Below are 19130 nucleotides of genomic sequence, written 5' to 3' on the forward strand. Positions count from 1 at the left end.
TTCTTCATTAAATGTGCTTCTAAAGTCAACTCTGTCAAAGCTATCATATCAAGGAGCACCCATGAAGTATAGTGGGGTAATTGTCAAGGCTTTTGATGGATCGCGCAAAACGGTAATTGGTGAAGTGGACCTTCCAGTCAAGATAGATCCGAGTGATTTTCATATTACTTTTTAAGTAATGGATATCCACCCGGCCTAGAGTTGCTTATTGGGAAGGCCATGGATTCATGAGGCGCGAGCTGTTACTTCCATTTTGCAGCAGAAGCTCAAATTTGTCAAAAATGGCAAGCTAGTGATTGTTGGAGCAGAGAAGGCGATGTTAGTTAGCCATTTGTCATCTTTCTCTTATGTTGAAGCTGAGGATGAGGTTAGAACTCTATTCCAAGCCTTATCTATTGTTGCTGAGAAGAGAGCTGGGGCACCCATGTCCTCATTAAAAGATGCTCAGAAGGTTGTGGAAGAAGGTATTGTTGATCAGTGGGGGCGCATGGTAAAGGTCTCCGACAACAAAGGAAGAACTGGTTTAGGGTTCCAGAAAGGTTCATCAACTGTTAGATCTGAAGATATGCAACTTAGCTTCCGTAGCGGAGGGTTCATTCATGGTAATGAACAACACTTAGCTGTTGTGCTAGAGGATGACGAAGAGGAAGACTGCACCAATTTTATGACGAATGGAAAGGCTTGCAACAATTAGATTGTTGTTGATATTCCTGTTATTTTACATCGATCTAAGTAATTGCTTTTATATGTTTTAAAATCCTTCTCCTATGCCTAAGGGAGAAGTGAACATTGTTTAGGCATTTTCAAATTGATCATCAATAAAATTAATTCTATTCATCCACATCTATTATGTTTGTTTTTACTTTTTGCTTTATTCTGAAAATGGTAATCACAAAAAACATAAATAAACAATATAATTGTCCATCTGCATAATATTTGGTCACAAATTCACTTCTCTAAAATCAAAATATCAAATCATTATGCAGGTTGGTTCCTAACCCCGTTGAATACAATGATCCTTCTCCTTCTCCAAATTTTGAATTCCCTATGTTTGAAGCCGGGGAGGGAAGTGATGTAGAAGTGAGTGATGAATTATCTCGTCTTCTTGAGCAAGATGAAAAGACCATTCAGTCGTTCGAAGAGCAGATTGAGCTAGTCAACTTGGGTTCCGAGGATGATGTGAAGGAAGTCAAGATTGGGTATCGACTGTGTCTAGATGTTAAGAAGGGGTTGATTGATCTTCTTCGAGAGTATTCAGATGTGTTTGCTTGGTCCTATCAAGACATGCCTGGGTTGGATTCTGAGATTGTGGAGCATAGATTGTCGTTGAAGCCAGAATGCCCGCCAGTCAAGCAGAAGTTGAGAAGAACTCATCCTGATATGGCTGTGAAGATCAAAGAGGAAGTGCAGAAGCAGATTGATGTTGGTTTCCTTGTGACCGCTGAGTATCCGCAATGGGTGGCCAATATTGTGCATGTGCCGAAGAAAGATGGAAAAGTTTGCATGTGTGTCGACTATAGAGATTTGAATAAAGCCAGTCCGAAAGATGATTTCCCTCTGCCACACATTGATATGTTGGTAGACAATACTGTTATATTCAAAGTCTTTTCGTTTATGGATGGATTTTCCAGTTATAATCAAATCAAAATGGCACCCGAAGATATGGAGAAGACCATATTCATTACACCTTGGGTAACATTCTGTTATAGAGTGATGCCTTTCGGTTTGAAGAATGCTGGTGCAACTTACCAGAGAGCAATGACTGCTCTTTTTCATGATATGATGCATAAAGAGATTGAAGTTTATGTCGATAACATGATTGCTAAATCGATTGATGAAGAGGAACATATTGAGCATTTATTGAAGCTATTCCAGCATTTAAGGAAGTATAAACTCCGCTTGAATCCCAATATATGTACTTTTAGTGTTCATTCTGGTAAGTTGTTGGGCTTTATTGTCAGCGAGAAGGGTATTGAAGTTGATCCTGCCAAGGTCAAAGCAATACAAGAGATGCTTTCCCCCAAAACTGAGAAGCAAGTCAGAGGTTTACTCGACCGCTTGAATTATATTTCCAGATTCATTTCCCACATGACCGCCACATGTACGCCTATATTCAAGCTTCTTTGGAAAGATCAGTCTTGTGATTGGACCGAAGACTGCCAGAAAGCTTTTGATAGTATCAAAGAATATCTGTTTGAACCTCCTATTTTATCTCCACCTGTTGAAGGAAGACCGTTGATCATGTATTTGACTGTGCTAGAAGATAGTATGGGTTGTGTTCTAGGTCAGCAAGATGAGACGGGAAAGAAAGAATTTGCAATTTACTACCTCAGTAAGAAGTTCACCGACTATGAGACTCGGTATTCTATGCTTGAGAAGACTTTTTGCGCATTGGCTTGGGTTGCTAAGCGTCTGCATCAGTATATGTTGAATCATACCACTTGGTTGATATCCAAAATGGATCCAATCAAGTATATATTTGAGAAGCCTGCTTTAACTGGGAGGATTACCCGTTGGTAGATGTTGTTGTCAGTGTATGATATTGAATACCGATCTCAGAAAACGATCAAAGGTAGTATCTTGGCTGACCATTTGGCTCACCAACCAATTGAAGATTATCAGTCAGTGCAGTATGATTTCCCTGATGAAGAGACTTTATACTTGAAAATGAAAGATTGTGACGAACCATTGCTTAAAGAAGGGCCAGAACCTGGTTCCCGTTGGGGCATGGTATTTGATGGAGTTGTTAATCAATATGGAAATGTCATTGGGGAAGTGATTATTACTCCTCAAGGCACGCATCTACCATTTACAGCTAGATTGACTTTCAAGTGTACAAACAACATGGCAGAATATGAAGCTTGCATTATGGGGCTTGAAGAGGCCATGAATCTCATAATCAAGTATTTAGATGTCTTCGATGATTCGGCTTTGGTTGTGAATCAAATTAAAGGAGAATGGAGACAAATCAACCCGGTTTGAGACCATATAGAGGTTATGCGAGGAGGATTTCAACTTTCTTTACAAAGGTGGAGTTTCATCATATCCCTCGAGATAAGAACCGGATGGCAGATGCTTTTGTAACATTGGCGTCAATGATTGTAGTGAAGTATTGGAATGAAGTTCCCAATTTGTCTGTGATGTGTCTTGATAGGCCAGCTCATGTGTTTGCTGTGGAAGAGATCAAAGACGAGAAGCTATGGTACTTTGATATCAAATGTTTCCTCCAAAGTCAGATTTACCCGCCTGGGGCATCTTTGAAAGATAAGAAGACTTTGAGAAGATTAGACGGTAATTTCTACTTGAATGGTGATGTACTATACAAGAGAAACTTCGACATGGTTTTGCTCAGATGCGTGGATAGACACGAAGCAGACTTATTGATGACCGAAGTGCATGAAGGTTCCTTTGGTACTCATTCCAATGGACATGCAATGGAGAAGAAGATGTTGGGAGCAGATTACTATTGGCTGACAATGGAATCTGACTATTGCAAATTTGTGAAGAAATGCCACAAGTGTCAAATATATGCTTATAAGATTCATGTTCCTCCGACACTACTGAATGTTATTTCTTCCCCATGGCCCTTCTCCATGTGGGGAATTGATATGATTGGTATGATTGAACCCAAAGCTTCGAATGGACATCGTTTCATTTTGGTGGCAATTGACTACTTCACAAAATGGGTCGAAGTGGCATCGTATGCAAATGTAACCAAATAAGTTGTTGTAAGGTTTATCAAGAATCAGATCATATGTCGTTATGGTATGCCAAGCAAGACCATTATTGACAATGGATCGAACTTGAATAATAATATGGTGGAAGCTCTTTGTAAAGACTTCAAGATTGTGCATCATAACTCTTCTCCCTACAGACCCAAGATGAATGGGGTTGTTGAAGCTGCGAACAAGAACATCAAGAAGATTATTCAGAAGATGGTTGTCACATATAAGGATTTGCATGATATGCTCCCATTTGCTTTGCATGGGTATCGTACATCCATCCACACTTCAACAGGGGCAACCCCTTTCTCTCTTGTTTAGAGACATAAAAACAAAAATAAAATCCCGATAAGTTGAGTACCCCACCTTGGGGCAACTTATGCAAAAAATAGGGATCATGGCAAGTAACTGCATTCTGCTGATCTTCAAGGTTTTTTTTAAAGATTTGATTTAGCACAAGGGTTGACATCAATTTATCACCCCAGTAGCGGTCAAGAGAACAATGGATATCAAGAGTTGGTAGAAGGATTAAGGATCATTTGTATTCAATGTAACCCTTTTCCATTGTAAATTACCATTTTCAACTTTGTGAAAATCTATGGAGTCTTGTCATTTACAGACTACCATCCTATCAAATAAAGTTGAGCTTTTATCTAATTGTTTCTACTCTTATTTTACTTCAGCCAATAGTTTTAAATTTCACTATGATCATTTTGAAAATTAAATTTTTAATCAAAATCAGTTTTTCTTAAATATAGAAAAGCAAGAATTTTTTTCAAAGCAATTAAAAGAAATATCAACAACATTCTGATGGATAGCAAGTCCTTAAGTGCAAAACATCGAAGGTTTCCCAAGCAGTTAACCCTTCGGGTATCCCTAGACATTGGTGTTGATTCAGTTCCTCAATGGAGTGTTTGATCCCCAATGGAGCTTTGTTCCTTGTCCTCAGCCGAGTTGGTTGATTCAGATACCCTGCAGCGTGTTGTTGTCCCCGACAATGTTTCTGCCTTCCCCAGCGGAGTGTGTGTTTCCTCATCAGTGGTTGATTTTCAGCAGATACGGTTGATTTTCCCCAGTAGATTGCATTGGTTTCCCCACCGATCGCCAGTCGACTTGCTCCCAGTCTGAGTTTTCTCCTGGTTTCTGAGCAGCTTTTGTTATGATTGTTCTGTATAGGGTTGTCTCCCATTTTTATGGTGTCGACCTAAAATTCCCCACAGATTTGATGTTCTTTCCTCAGCAATCTCCTCGTTCCCCAGTTAGGGTTAAGCCTTTTTTATTGTTGATCTCTCTATTCTCCAACAGTTGTCTCCATATTTTGTGGATTGACTGAGGATTGTACCGATGATTCAATTTCTTCGCGACACCTTCGTATCCTTTGTGATCGTCTTTGTCAGCATAATCATCATATATACACATACACGTTCATATAATTTCATGATTTGCATGATTCATTCGAGATTATTACTCTTTGTTATGGCGGTACTTGATCCCCATACAAACTTTGGTGTCTGTCCTCCCTCAATTGTAGAGCGTCAACCCCTTAGGCAGAAAGACTTTAACCTTTCTCCTCTTCCCCACTGAGTTTGTTTCCTCGTGGATGATTATTATTTCAGTTTCCTTCATAGTTAATTATCTGGATGGAATCACTCCCCTTGGGTTATATCCTCAATGGGTTGAGTCTTGACTAACCATTTCTTTCTAGTTCTTACCTAGATAGATACTGTGAGTCCCCTAAGAGTCTATTGCCCAGTAACTGGTAATATTCTTCTTAGATTGCAGTTTGTTACTTCTTGCCCAATATCCGACAAGAGTACCCATGTTTTTCCCAGCAGTGGAATCCCCAGTGGATTTAATCCCCTAGGAAGTATATCCTTGATATGTTCATCCTAACCGGTGACGGATATCTTTCTCTCCCCTGCTTGATTCTATCCTTGATATGTTCATCCTAACCGATGACGAATATTCTCTTCTTGGTATTCTACCCAGTAAAAGGGTAGTTGTAATCCCTAGTTTTGTTCCCCAGAGAGTTAATCCTTGATATGTTCATCCTAACCGATGACGGGTTTCCTTCTCTTTGCGGTCTTCTACCCAGTAACTGGTAGTTGTAAATCCTACTTTTTGTTCCCTCCGTAGAGTTGATCCTTGATATGTTCACTTTAACGAATGACGGATTCTCTCTCTTGGTATTATATCCAGTAACTGATAGATGTAATTCCTATTTTATCTCCTCACAAAGTTTATCCTTCATATGTTCATCTTAACCGGTGACGCATTTTCTCTTTGATGGTATTCTATCCAGCAATCGATAGATGTAATTCCTACTTTTTGTTCAGTTGGTTTACCCTTGATATGTTCATCTTAACTGATGACAGGTATCTTCCTTGACAATCCCAAGCAAGTTTATCCTTGATATGTTCATCCTAACCGATGATGGATTTTCTTCCCTGTCGAGTTTATCCTTGATATGTTCATCCTAACCGATGATGGATACTCTCACCCTTGGTCTTCTACCCAGTAACTGGTAGTTGTAAATCCTATTTTTCTACAGTTTTCCCCAGCAAGGTTGTTCTTACCCAGTAACCGATAATGAATATTCCCTTCTGATTGGTTCCCAGCAAGTCATCCTTGATATGTTCATCCTAACCGATGGCAGATGTTCCCTCTGTCAGATTTTTATTATCTCCTTACCCAGTAACAGGTAGTGGATAATAGATTTTTGCTCCTCCTATGTTGAATTCTTTCTCCCCAGTTGAGTTGAGTGCGCATTACCTTAGTGAAATCCCTTTTCCCTGCATGATTCAAGTATTTCAGTTTTATCCTGACTTACTCGTATCCCCTGCGGATGTTGTTAGTTCCCCGGCTGAGTCTTTCCATTTCACATGGAATTCCCCTAGTCTCCCAGCAAATTTTAAGTCGTAGCCTGGCGTACGCATAACTCCTTTATTCCCCAGAGTCTTTTTCTCCCCGGGCGACTCTGGTTTTATTGACGTTGAGTTAACCAATAGCCCAATAGTCATGAATCTACCACTAAAATGCTAACATATTTTCCAAACCATTCGTTTGTATTTGTATATCTTCTCAATACTTGTTCGTATTGCTTTCCAACGTTCATCGGTGTTGGTACCATCTTCGTTAGTACTCATCTGTATTGACTCTCAACACTCGTCTGTGTTGACATCATTTTCCCAATACTCGTTTGTATTGCTTCCCAAGACTCGTTTGTGTTGGTACTTCATTCATTAGTATTTATTTGTATTGACTCTCAAAACTCATTCGTGTTGCTCATTCCCTTTTCGATACTCATTCGTATTGATTTCCATCACTCGTTTGTATTTACGATGCCTTTTCAGTACTCAGTCGTACTAGTTCCTAATATTCACTCATGTTGATCTTACCTTCTCAATACTCATCTATATTAACATCTGACACTCATTTATGTAAATCATTCTCCATAAGCATACATTACATATAGCATGCATATCATGGTTTCCCTGACAGGTATCACACTAGAGAGGTCCTTTCTTTGTGAATATCACCCATATTGCTCCATAAGCATACATTACATATAGCATGCATATCATGTTTCCCCTTTACGATTGATATATTTCCCCATAGAATATTTCAATCAACCCCCCAGCAGATGAACCTATGAAAGTCAACCTGTCATTCCATATCCTCAATACACTTACCCTATAACCGTTCTTAACGGGAAAATTTTCGGATAATTTGGTATTTAACACTCTTCTACCTCGAACACTCGAAAAGCTTTCGCAACTCGTGCATTCAGGTTTAAGATGATTAAATAAGGGAAGTTGTCATACCCCAAAATTTTCTCTCCCCTTTTCCTTTTTTCATCCAATCTATGACTTGAGATTCATCTGCATTCATTCATGTGCACCATGAATTCATGTTAATACCTTCTCATAAACATCATAAACTCAAAGTTTGTGAATAATAAAATTGGTTTTGCTTGAGATCTTGTGGGATTGCATTGACCTTGTGGGATTGCATCTTGACCTTTCATTCATGCAAACCCTAGTTTGCTTGGCTCTTATCCTTGATGGATCATTTGATCCTTGAAACCCTAACTTTGTGGGCCGCCTTGGTATGAGTCTTTTTTATTGCTTTAGGTGATCATGGAAACCCTAATTGTTCGTGGGTCTTTTGTTTGAAGCATTGTTGCCTATTTTGTCATCTTTGGACCATGTGCCTTGCAACCCTAGTTCCTTGATTCATTTTTGTTTGTATGATCATCATGTGTCTTTGTGTTTTGTTCAAAGACTTTGATTTGAGTTTGAAACCATGGGTGAGGATGCTCATCATTGGTGATTCATTTGTTGGTCTTTGTTTGAACTTGAAACCCTAGTTTAGGAGGTTCATCACTGAGGTTTGCCTGTTAACCATAGCTAGTGCATAAAACCTTAATTGTGTCTATGTGTCATATTAATTGATCTTGTGATTGAAAACCTAATTTCTCAAGAGGGGGGATTAGATCACTCTGTCTTCCATAATACCATTTGTCCATCAGCCATTTTTTGACTAGGGTTTATTACATGGTTAGGGGGGCTCTGTTCTTTCAAGATTGTTCTTGATTCATTGCTCATGGTGCATCCTTGGGCTCAAATTCATAATGTATTGATCCATTTTCTTATGGTGGATTCATTAGGCCATGATGCATCTATGATCCATTGGTTCTTAGTCCATTATGGTGTTCATATGTCATGACTTTGGTCACATTCACAATTCATTTCATTCTTAATTCATTGATGGCATTATTAGTCCATTCATTCAAGTTCCATGTTTCATTCAAATTCATAAAGCATGATTCATTTAAAGCATTTCAAACATGGTTTTGGTGGGAAAGTTTTTATTTGAAATTCAAATTTTTCTTTTCATTTGAAATAAAAAGAGCCATTAATACAAATGTACATTCAAATCATATTTACATCATTTCATAAGAAAATTACAAAAAAATAATAATAACTTTGGCCAAAGGTTGACTTTGATCAATAGTTGACTTTTTGGTCAACTTTAAGCAAAGTCAACCCACCTAATCCATTGAACCATTAATCCATTCTTTTTCTCTTTTCTAGCCATGCTACATTTCAACATTGTTCCATGTTAACCTTGTTCAAATTTCATGTTCATATTAACATGTACCATTCAAATGCCAAATTCCAAAACTATTTACAAGTCATTACCATTTCATTTTTCAAATTACTTTTTAATTACAATTTAAACCATTTACAAAATCCAATTCCATCAATTACATATAACCATCAATGCCTATGCCTTATCCTACATGACCTAAACCACATGCATAGTTACATCCATTTAAACCAATTACAAATGTCCAAAAACTTCATGACCAAAAGCAATGTGAAAACTCCATAATTCCAAGCAATGCACTTCAATTTCCAAGCCAAATTCTGAGCATAAACCAAAGATAAACCAGACCAACTACACCGGCTTGCAAACTTTCTTATGGACCTACAAAACCATACCAAGCCCACAACCTGCTACAATGCAACCAAGTGCATACCAACTTGTAAACCATGAGCAAAACCCTGCTACAAAACCTGCACCAAGCTTGCAACATTACAAACAACAATCCTGCAAGTCCACAAATCCTGCAACATCATAACAAACTGTCAACAAAGGATCATCAAGCAATGAATGGAATAACAACCATGAGCACATTTAACACCATCAATTCACATAGCAACAGGCCGCAATTCATCACCACAAAGCATCAGTAACAAAACAGTTTGGCAAGCATAGCCATCCAAGTTCAATAATTATCATTCATAAAAACAAATTTCAAGCATACCATATATCATAACAAGACCAACAACCACACTTTCAATCAAACCAACTCGATTTCAATTGTTAACATTAACCATTAAATCCACACTCTATAAGACAATGGTGATTTACCTCTAACTGTTGATTCTCACTAATAATGCACTATAATTACTAGCCTACCAATTGATTTCCCTAACTTTCTAATTCCAATCTACTAACTGACTTTGCTAACTCATTTAACTAACTTTCAAAACATTTGCAACAAACTAATTGTCCTAACTAATTGAGAGAGTGCAGCTAAGTGCAAAACTCAGTGAGTTAAAAGAAGCAACTCGCTGAGTTCATCATAACTAACTCCTAACCTCACTTCAATCCTCCATTTGACCCGAACCTGCATCCTATATATTGAAACCTTCATCCTCATTCATTGGGATCGATTCATTACTCTCATCTTCTCTCAGAGTCTCTCTGCAATCCATCTCTCATTACTCCTCACCTAGAGCTCATCCTCGGCAGCCATTGAAGCTTCACCTTGAAGCTTCAACGTGCTTGAGATAAACCTTAATCACTCTCATTTGTACTTCTCTCTCATGCACAGGAATTCAGAAGCAGCAAGAACAGAAGAAGAATAGCAAGGAGAAGAGGAAGTGAAGAGATCAAGCCAATTACCTGGGCGTTTTGTTTCATTCATCATCATCTTCTTCACCGAGCCAAGGTCATCTTAAAGGTTAGGGATCCATCCTCTGATTGTGCTTATCTTTGCTTCAATTTTAATTATCAGTATGTAGCTCTGAGTGTAAGGAATCAAATCATTCTCCTATGAGGCTCTGATTCCTTGAATCCATGGTTTGATTTATGTTTGAGCAATTAGGGTTCTTAACTATGGTGGATCTTTGTGTTTGATCGAGTTGAATTTGGATGAATTAAAGTAAGGTTTCAGATAGGGGGTGATGGCACAAAGTGAATGAGGTATAGTTTGACCGTTTTAGGGGTTCGCCGCTGCCGGTGACTGATTCCGGCGTGACTGAGGAGTGTTCAGGTGGAGGGAAAATTGGAGTTTGAACGGTGATTGTTTGACCACGAGAAACACTTGAAAAACGTGTTTAGTGATTGAATTGGCTGTTGAATTCCTTCTCCACTCATTGCATTGGACTTATTTCCCCCTCACAAATCCGGATTGGGCTTCAATACTCCCCTAAGGCTCGTTTGCTTTGCTATTCACACCAAGTTTCCCATTACTCCTCCATGTCTTCCAAGCTGATTGGGATTGGGCCCATGGATGGGCATCGCGCCAACTCTGTTGCGCACCCTATTTTGCTACCATTTACCCCCTTGTTTGAGTTTTCTTTTGACATTTTATTCCAATTTTTGCTCTTTTAATTTTTGCTATTCTCTTTCAATAATTTTTCATGAATTGATATATAAACTAATTGATAGTTAATTAGGTTTTAACATGATTAATTGATTTAGTTAGAATTAATTGATGTAGTTTAATTCTTGATTAGTTGATTCTTGTTTACATGACGTGATTTGATCTTAATTCTTCCATGTTTTAGATTTTAATTCATTTTTAGAATGATTAATTAGGATTTAATTGATTAAAAATAATCTTGTTCATTTAGGTTTAATTGATCTTTTAATCATTGTTTCTCATGTAAACTTCGGTATTGATTTCTCTAATTGATTTGCACCTTAACCATGGCATGTTCCCTTAGATTATGATTCTGTGTAGAATCAATTAGCATTAAATTGAACTGATTAATTCATTAGGATTTCTTGTATATAATTCAACTAACTTTTTCCCACTGATTATGTGTTGATCAAAGTTTACTTTGATCAACCAAATCCTTTGCATTGTGCTTAATTCCCCAATCCTATTCAAGTGATCAAAAGACCCTTGATCACTTGATAAGGCAAGTCCCTTATGCTCAAGCTGTATTGGACCTAAAGAGCCCAACATATCAGGATCCAGATTCAAGATCAAGAGTTCAAGACTTCAAAGTCAATACGAGTCAAGCATGAAAGACATAGTGGACTATTTCTCAAGCATAACAAAGGTCAACACTTGTCAACCATGATTCGAGTTGTTTGGCATGAGCCTTAAGTAATAGAGAATGAGTGAGAGTGGAGAATTCCTTAACTCATTATGAATATCTTTGAGTACGGGATGAATGACCTAGTTTTTTATTGTATTCACATTTATTCATAGACTTTAGCACAATTTGAATCAAATGATTGTTAAGTCTCTCTTCACAAGCAACATTGCAACAATCAGAACCTTCATCAACACTTGTTAATCATGACAAGAGTTACACGACATGAGCCTTAAGTAACAAAGAATGATGAGAGTGGAGCATTCATATTCTTGTCTAGGATATCCTTTGGTATGGGACGAATGACCCATTTGCTCAAGGTATTCGCCTTTGTTCATAAACTTTAGTGCAATTCTAATCAAACGATTGACAAGTCTTTATGATAAGGAGCGGCAGGGAGAGTCTTCTTTAGCAACTTGAAATTTAAGATGAGAATCACATGCCATGAGCCTTAAGTAGTAAAGAAGGAGTGAGAGTGGATAATTCCTTAACTCATTCTGAATATCTTTGGGTACGGGACGAATTACTCAGTTGCTTATCCTATTCACCTTTACTCATAGACTTTAGTGTGGTTCATATCCAATGATTGCCAAGTATTGTACATATTTAATTATCATATCTCTTTCCTTAGCAATTTGTTGATGTCTTTGTTCTGTATTAGTTTTCTGAACTACGGAGCTCTGCCTTTCTCATTGCACGATGGGAATACGTAGGCACAAGGCTTCGAACCCTTGGCGAGCACATTTATTTATTATTTCTTGTTCTTCAATCATTACCATCCCTCATCAGTATTCTGATGTCTTCTCTTTGAAACCAAATATGTTATCCCTTTGGATTTCATGCATATCCTTTTAGGGAAATTCCAGTGCCTACCTTGTAAACCAAGAGATGTTTGCCTTTATTCCAAACACTTAATTCCTTTATTTTTTGGCTTGACGCTTGTTTCCTCTTTGGTTCAGATTTTATTCCTTCATGGATTCAATATATCATTCTCCTGTGGTTTCAAATTGCTTGTTCCTCTATAGGGATATACTATTTCCTTGGACCAAATATAATTTTCCTTTGGGTCTCATACATATCCTTTTAGGGCAATTCCAGTGCCCATCTTGTGAACCAAGATATATTTGCCTTGATTCCAAACACTTAATTCCTTTATTTTCTAGATTTATCCATGTTTACTATGTGGGTCAAAGTTATTTACCTTTTATGGGTTCCCATACTACTATTGTCTTTTAGTGCCAAGTTATACTTTTCATCACTTCCTATCAAATCTCTTTTTTTTCAGTCTTAGTTCCATGACCTACGGAGCTCTGACTTTCTCATTGCACAATGAGAATACGTAGGCACAAGGCTTAGAATCCTTGGTGAGCATAATTATTATTTCTTCTTCCTTAGGGAGAATTTCATATCTTCCATGATCCTTTATCATCTACCTTCAATCATAACCAGTCATCCCAGTGACCTACTGCCTCTCTTTGGAATTCCATATTTACCATTTTAGGATAATTGTCCATCTTTGTACCAAGAGATGTTTACCTTGATTCCAAACACTTAATTCTCCTTGTTTTCGGCCCAACCATATATAGTGGTTACATGCCTTAGCTCCCCACATATTGGTTTATGCCACCTTTACTCTTAGGTTTCAAATATTATTTCCTTTATGGACTCCAACAATACCTTTACCTTTTGGTTCCAAACCATAATTTCAGTCACTTTTACCAAATCTCTCAGTTTCTTTCTACTTTAATTATAATTCTTTAACATTTCATTCACCATTCACTATTCAATACCTTCTACCAAAAATTTACTTCATGTGATATAACTTTCTCTTTGAGCCAAATACGTTGTTTCGTTGAGCTCCATCTAGTGTCTGCCTTTGAACTGAGAGATGTTTGCCTTGATGCCAAACATTTAATTCCATTTGTTTTTGGCCCCAGCATATAGTGGTTACAGGCCTCGACTCCCCACATATTGGTTCATGCCACCTTCACTCTCTGGTTCAGATTTCATCTCTTCATGGGTTCAAACAACTCTATCCTTTAGTTCAAATCATACCGTTATCACTCTTCTTTCATCTTCCACCTTTAGTTGTATGAACTACGGAGCTCTGAATTCCTTATTGCACCATAAGGATACGTAAGCATTAGGGCCCTAATCCTCTCCGAGCACTCTATCTATTCTATTCTTTTACCCTTTATCCGTTTGCAAGTAATCTTTAGATAGTAACACCCATTCAAGCATAGAACAGTCAAAACGGTTCCCATTGAGTACAACGGATGTTAGGGATTCTAATACCTTCCCTTTGAATAACCGAATTCCTTACCCATTTTTTCTTTTCCCCGGGTTTTATCGATGTTTCCCTTTCCTTTGGGAATAAACAAATTTCGAGACTCTGTTGTATGTTCGAGCGTGCGATGCATTCAGATGAATTTGTGCTAGCTTTAGTCCCATTTGCACCTCCACTTTTGAAACATCGACCTTCATACCCTTTTAACATAAATTTATCTAGAACTTGATTAACATAACTCCGAGACCATTTTAATTATGCCGACATACTTGAAGGTGAAATGTTTTAATTTTGTTATCTCTATTGAATTTATTCAAGTGATGTTGTGCAGACCATTTGTAGTGACGAAAATCATTTTGCTGGACAGGGTCTATTGGTAGAGTAGATGTGATAGGGTCATGCTAAATTTCAAAGAATTAATCATTCATTCTAATAATTGTTACTTTATTTAAAATTAATCATTGAATTGGAAAATGTACTTATTACTAATTGTTGTTATATTCAAAGTAGACTCGGATCAAAATCATTAAATTGCCCATATACAGAAAATCATGTGTTAGCTTTCACTACCCTAATAATCATAAAGTTTGTGCCAACTCTTATCTACTGGGAGTGTCAAACATTTGTGGTGTACATTCATTTTGGTAGATGTTTGCAAGGACAAATCAATGATCTAACTAAAGGGAAGCATTCACAAGACAAGAATGTCAGATAGAAACCAATTTCCTTTGGACTTTTAAGCAAGCAATAAGTATAATCACCCAAGAAATTAATAAGAAGACCAATGGCATCAAATAAAGATAACCAAGCATCCAAGCAAGCACTCCAAAAGCAAGCAGTCTTCAATGTTCTTCAAATGTATCAGATGAATATTCCTTTGAAACATTCTCACAGAGACAAGCATAAAATAATGTCAATAAGATCAAAATAACAGCTTAATCACCGAGACAAAGTAAGTAACAGATAAACCAAAGAGTTACTTTAGGCTTATATCAGATGAATGGCATTAGCCAAGTCGTTTTCCATAGCATAGGGATGTTGCTTACTCTAAGTCCAAAAGTTCAGTTCAAGTCACAGACAGAGGTTCAACAGTCCACCAATGTATTTTTTAGGGTTTTTGTTTTTATTAAGTATTTTAAGGTCCTAAGACCACAATCAAAGCAAAATTACAAGCACAATATAATACAAGCACAAAATATGGCTCAAGTGAGAAAAGTGAAAATGACTGAAGTATAAACAAATTGCATGAATGTAAATGGCAGTGAATGATAAAGTGCATAAATTTAAATTATATTAAAGTAAATTGCATTAAAATAAAGTCAATACAAAAGATGTTAGTCAATGTTAGTGGAAGAAGAGAATGGTTTAAGTCATTTTTTGGAGAACACTCAATCATCCACTCATAAGCATGAAGATATGAATCAAGACATAATCCATGAGAAGGGCTCCAACTTGGATAAATCAACAAGTATTCCACTAGCTCTCACAAATGGAAAAAGGGTTAAATCTTCACACAATACCATGAGGAATGGGAGACTTACAATCTCACTTACAAAAATGATATGCCTTTGGGACAAATTTAGCTCTATGTTAAGCAATTGCAATTGGACTTATGTAAAAGTCACAACTATCCGAGGTCGAGAAAAAATAATATTGGTGTTAATGCATGATAGAGACAAGGTATGAAGACCAAGCTCCTAAAGCATACCAGACACAAAAATAAGAGGGAATGGACCTATCTCGATCAAGCTCATGTTGATTCATCTGACACAAGGTCATGATGAATCAACTCGCATTTGATATTTGAGAAGTCATTGGTCAATGAGGGATTGGGGAAAAAGGAGATGCATATGAAGAAATGAAGTGAAAAGGATCCCAAATTGATCAAGGGATGAACTTCATTTGATCAATACCATCCATTCATTTTGAGGGATGAAGTTCATACTTCATTAACCCCCTAAATCCAATGGTATTGATCAAATTGATGTCCAATTCAACCAAGATCAAGACCAAACAGAAGATGAGTCAACATAAAATCAAACAAATAGCTCAACACAATTTTAAAGCAATTAAAATTCCATTTTTAAGTGAATAAAAATACATTTTAAAAGATGAAAAACCTCAAGTCCCTTCAAATCACCAAAGAAATAGCCAAGGGATTTATCATAGGTCAAACAAGGTCAAAGGACCTTAGACTAAATTTTTTGGCATTTTCGAAAAGTCAGAAGTATTTAAAATCAATTAAAAACAAGTCAAAAATCATTAAATTCACTAAAAATATCAAATCCAATCCAAAAAATAATTTTAATTCAGAAATGGGAAGAGGAAATTATTTGACTTTTTTTGGTGAAAGTCCCATATTTTTGGATTAAAATTGAATTTATGATGAATTTAATAAGAAAATGGTATTTAAAATATTAAAATAAAAAATCAGATAAAACAAAAAAACAAGGCCCATCAGATCTCCACCATGGTCCAAAGTCAACACACGCGTACGCTGGATAATCAAGATGGAAGGTTCAAATTAGAACATGGACCAAGGATCAGATGGCCTTGATTGAACCAACGCACCACAGAATCTCTAGCTCCGGTCATCTTCTCCAGTCAGATCACCGGACTGGTCAGGACCAAAGAATCACCAAAATGGATGGATCATATTCTGTTTTAAAGAGAAAATCATGAGGATCTCGAATCTGACCTCCAACTTCTTCAACTCTCACTCTATAAAAAGACATATGGAGTTGAAAAATGAGGTTCCATAACTGAGTTGCTTCGATTCAACCTCAAAGCAACTAAATCTTATTGCCTACATTGGTAGGGCTTCAGGCAACCAAAAACCAATCAAAAAGGTGGAGAAATGAGGGAGAATCGAAGAAGGAAAGTTTGAGAAATTTCACCTTCGGTGATGAATTCTGAGCTAGATCTCGACTCAAATCCAATTGGCCTTGCTTCCTCTTGCTTGCAAGAGATGTTTGAGATGAAAAAGGATGTGAACCTTGGAGTTTTAGTTCACAAAAATAACTTGAACTAAAACTTGATTTCAAAGAAATCTTCAAGGTGTTCTTTCAATGGAGGCTATGGGATTTCTGGGCAGAGCTTGGGCAAGGTTCTCCCCTATTTCTGATGCAATGCTCGTGTATTTATATGCTCTTCCATTCATTTTCACACCATGCAAATTTTCAAACAAAAATAGTAAGTTGTGTACATGAGTGCATGGACATGTGATTAGGCCCAAGTAATGATGTAATCCACTCCAAATTAGTGTACAATGGATGTTGCGATCATAACATGGAAGCATGCAAAAGATTAACATTTGAGTGCAAAAGTTGCCAAATTGGATCATGCAAAGGAACCATGTGTGAGTCCCTCAATTTTGATCCAAATGAAATGATCTTGGACTCTTTTGAAAGCTACTATCAAGGGGAACAACATTTATTTTGGAACTTTTTCCATTTGAAGCTTGGATCATGATGAATTCTGACCTTGAAGTTGGAGGAATCAAACATACTTGAAAATTTTCTAAGTTAAAAGTCAAATGACCCATTTTTCCACCTTGAATAACTTTTGCTATGAGCTTCAAATGACTCTGGTTACTTCTACAAAGTTGTATGTCTTTAATTATCTTCAATTTGGTCATAAATGTGACACCATTTGGATCTTTCATGATGGAGTTATGAATTTTAGAAGTTGAGGAAAAATGCTTGTTCAATGATGATGGCCTAAATGGACCTATAATGTTTCCTCATGTCACATGCCCTTGCAAGTAGAATTTGACTTTTTAAAAGAAGAAAAGTTGAATAAGACATCCTGAAACTGATCATGAAACTTGGATCATATTCATATCATAAAAATTGAGGAAGTTGTGGTTCTTGGAAGTTGACATTCTATCTAGGACACAGACAAAATGACCTATAATCTTTCATCATAAAAATTGATTTTCCAAGAAAACTTAGCTCTTGATGTCAACATGAAAGTTGTTTGGAGTGTCATAAAGAGTAAATTTTCTCTTGTAATCATTTTCATATGAGAAAAAGTGTAGGAGATAGGGTATAGGGAACCTTAGATTTGACTAGTTGACTTTTCTGGTCAACCTCCTTGAACCAACTTGCAAACTTGAAGTTCTTTTGCTCTTTGGGGCTCATGGAAATCATACATTCTTATGATGAAGTTCAATTGAGTATCCCATAATATCCTTGAGGAAGGCACACAAGATACCCAGATGAATTAAGGCTTCATTGACAAACAAGCTTCAAACTCTTGATGAATTCTTGATCAAAATGACAAACAAAGAACATAGGGATCCATATATGATGCTTTGAACCAATGTGGACCTTTGCTCTGCTTGATTCTTTGCACTGAGGGTCTCAAACCTTAGTTGTGAGCTTGATGAGGCATATGTGGACATACACACTACCTATAAAAGAAGCAAAGCTACACTAGACATATATTTGGTATTTTGGTTAGTAAACAAAGAAAATAAACTATGATACAATCAAATGCTTGGTGATCTCTCCCAATGTAACCCCAATGAATGAAGGGTGAGGAGGATACCAATGTGTGATCCCAATGCCAATGCAAAATATGATGAGATGACATGAGGGATCTTAGGGGTCAAAATTGGGGTCTTACACCCATTTTCTCTTTCCCCCGGGTTTTATCAATATTTTCTCTTTCCTTCGGGAATGAATAAATTATTATTAATAAAATTTTAATTTACATTGTCTAAATAGCAATTTCTTTCGAGAGTTCTACCTTTTCAATAACATAACATCACATATATATATTTTTAAAATCAATAATTGAATTGGAAGATTTTATTATATAAACTAATAAATTTTGAGATTAATTTATAAATATTTCCTATATTATCAAATTACTTTAAAATTGATATTTTAAGAAAGTACTTTTTTATGTTAATCTTTATATATCTTGATGGCATAAAAAAATAAGTATAGATTAATTTTCAAATTTTTAAATATTATTTATATGATAATATTTTTTAATTCAATCATTAATTTTACAAAATATATAAATGGTGTGATGTATAATATACACTCGCATGATTATTTTATTAGTTAATGCGAGAAAGAAAGTCTATCCTAAGTGGATACTCACAAAAATACCTAAAATAGATAGGGTAAACCTCCAAAAATAGGTATGAGCATGTACTCGGCTAATTACTCATTTAAATAAGCGGGGATGAGTGCATGTATGAGCATC

At 36.6% G+C, this 19130-nt stretch overlaps 1 long non-coding RNA gene across 1 annotated transcript; it reads right to left on the reverse strand.

Annotated features, from left to right (window-relative positions):
- Positions 1–8909: 8909 nt before the first annotated feature.
- LOC127087936 (uncharacterized) lies at positions 8910–10726 on the reverse strand. The gene is made up of 2 exons (XR_007790090.1): positions 10200–10726; positions 8910–9355 (listed from the first exon to the last, which is right to left on the reverse strand). It is a non-coding gene; the product is annotated as an uncharacterized LOC127087936 (long non-coding RNA).
- Between the last annotated feature and the right edge of the window lie 8404 nt (positions 10727–19130).

The sequence above is a fragment of the Lathyrus oleraceus genome, chromosome 5 (genome assembly GCF_024323335.1).
Source record: "Lathyrus oleraceus cultivar Zhongwan6 chromosome 5, CAAS_Psat_ZW6_1.0, whole genome shotgun sequence".
Lineage (NCBI taxonomy): Eukaryota > Viridiplantae > Streptophyta > Magnoliopsida > Fabales > Fabaceae > Lathyrus > Lathyrus oleraceus.